The following is a 3,150-nucleotide window of genomic DNA, read 5'->3' as shown; positions in this document are numbered from 1 at the left end:
CTTTATTACCCCAGTCTGTCTGTGTCCTGTGCGGTTCTTTATTACCCCAGTCTGTCTGTGTCCTGTGTGGTTCTTTATTACCCCAGTCAGTCTGTGTCCTGTGTGGTTCTTCCTGTTATGACAGTGATTCCTGTGGTCTAATAAATGTCCTCAGCAATTGTATCCTGACATCTCATCCACCTGCATGTAACAGTTTCTAAAACTAATGACACCAGAACCACCACTATTGCTTTACTATAGTGTCAGTATCACAGAACTGGACTGTCCCACCTGTTCAGGTAAGCAGGACCTCCTAGATGGACCCAAACACATATGAGGTGAAACAGGGAAGGGGACAAAAGAGGTAAAGCAACTGAACAGGAAACCAACAACTGAGAGGGTTTGACCTGAAGGAGTGGGTGAGCAAGACCACACTGTTCTACCCCCTACACTACTGGGAAGAAGGAGTGAAGGGAGTGAAGGAGTGAAGGGGAGTGATGGGAGTGAAGGGGAGTGGTGGGAGTGAAGGGGAGTGGTGGGAGTGAAGGGAGTGATGGGAGTGGTGGGAGTGAAGGAGTGAAGGGAGTGATGGGAGTGATGGAGTGAAGGGAGTGGTGGGAGTGAAGGAGTGGGTGAGCAAGACCACACTGTTCTACCCCCTACACTACTGGGAAGAAGGAGTGAAGGAGTGATGGGAGTGAAGAGGAGTGATGGGAGTGAAGTGCTTAGTGGAGACATAGTGAGTGTTTTTACTGTTTAATAATACAAACAAACAAAAGAGTTCAGCAGTGAAGGGATGTTTAAGGGCCAGAAAACCCTCAGCCACTTCTGATGAAAAACAAAGTGACTTGTTTGGTCTGGGGGTCAAACCAGCGTCTGCACTAGTGTGATGATGCAGCTCTAACCACTACGTGTGTGTGGTAGACTCAGGACACTCTGTTTCTCTCCAGAAACACAGCAGGAAATGAACACAGAACAAAAGACAAACAACTAAGACAGACAACAAACACACAGGGACACCTCCTGCTACAGGACATTTCTCCTCCTAATAAACAACTGATGGAGAGGGACTCTGCCCAGAAGAAACAAGACAACACAGACATGAATGAAGAAAGATGACAGGAGACTCTTGTTGGGAACTTTCTACTTGAAAAAATACCCACACACCAAGGCTTCATAGAGTCCTTAGTGAAGTAGTTATATAGGGGTGGGGCATCTGTGAGAGATCAGACTAATGAGCACTGATTAACTCCCAGCTCATGGCCTCCCTCTGGTGGCAGCTTGCTGGCATTGCGAGCCATCAGTTACAAGTAAGAGATAGTTGGAGAATGTGTGTGTGGGTAGATGATGCTGAATTTCTTCCTCCTTTTCTCCTAAAACTAAAACACACCTGTGGTGAACCCCTCTTATTAGTTTGACCTGTAGAATGGTGACATTGTTTACTGGGGTATTATTGTTGTAATATTGGGGGAACTTCACTCCCTCACACACTGGGAGGAACACATCTACCCCACTTATGAAAGAATCTGAGTGTGTAATGTGTCACTCACCGTAGGACTGAGGTCACAGGTTCACTGCTGAATAGAGGAGGAGGCTCCATGGACCTGTCACTCTTCATAGACACACAGCTGGGTGCTGGATTTACTGCTCTCTCACTCCCCATCCTGATGATATTGAATAGGGAAAATAAATCACATTAGGGAACAAAAATACACCCACAACATTCTTACCCAATCAACTCCACCTGGTACCTGCACTGACTGTACACTTCATTAGAAACACCTGTCCTTCAGCAACACAAATGAACCACACACACACACACACACACACACACACACACACACACACACACACACACACACACACACACACACACACACACACACTTGTCCGTCAGGAACTACACAAACATACCACAACCACACACACACACACACACACACACACACACACACACACACACACACACACACACACACACACAGACACCTGTGCTTCAGGAACACACACAAAAACACACAGACACACATGTCCTTCAGGAACACACAGACATCACACCTGTCCTTCAGCAACTACACAAACATACCACACACACATACACGAACATACACACACACACACACACACACACACACACACAACACACAGATCAAACCTGTCCTTTAGCAACTACACAAACATACCACACACACACACACACACCCTTCAGCAACTACACAAACATACCACACACACATACACGAACACACCTGTCCTTCACCAACACACACACACACACACACACACACACACACACACACACACACACACACACACACACAACAGGCCTGTCCTTCAGCAACCACACAACCACACACTCACACACACACACACATACACACACAGACACCTGTGCTTCAGGAACACACACACACACACATGTCCTTCAGGAACACACACACATCACACCTGTTCTTCAGGAACATAAAGATACCATACACATCAAACCTGTACTTAAACAACACACAAACACAGACACCTATACTTAAGCAACACACACACACACACACAAACACACCTGCCCTTCAGCAACTATACAAACATACCACACACACACACACACACACACACACGCACATCACACCTCTCCTTCAGCAACTACAAAAACATACCACACACACACACACACACACACACACACACAGCACACCTGTCCTTCAGCAACTACACAAACATAACACACATCACACCTGTCCTTTAGCAACACACACACACACACACACACACACATCCTTCAGGAACACAAACACATCACACCTGTCCTTCAGGAATGCAAAGATACCATACACATCAAACCTGTACTTCAGCAGCACACACACACACACACACACAAACACACCTGGCCTTCAGCAACTACACAAACATACCACTCACAAACACACACACACACATACACACACACACACCTGTCCGTCAGGAACTACACAAAAACACACAGACACACACATACACATCCTTCAGCAACTACTCAAACATACCACACACACATCACACCTGTCCTTCAGCAACTACACAAACATACCACACACACATCACACCTGTCCTTCAGCAAGTTCACACACACACACACACACACACACACACACACACACACACACACACACACACACACCTGTCCGTCAGGAACTACAC

Source organism: Electrophorus electricus, chromosome 1 (assembly GCF_041902795.1).
Source record: "Electrophorus electricus isolate QZ-2024a chromosome 1, ASM4190279v1, whole genome shotgun sequence".
Lineage (NCBI taxonomy): Eukaryota > Metazoa > Chordata > Actinopteri > Gymnotiformes > Gymnotidae > Electrophorus > Electrophorus electricus.
Note: the sequence above shows the minus strand (reverse complement) of the source record.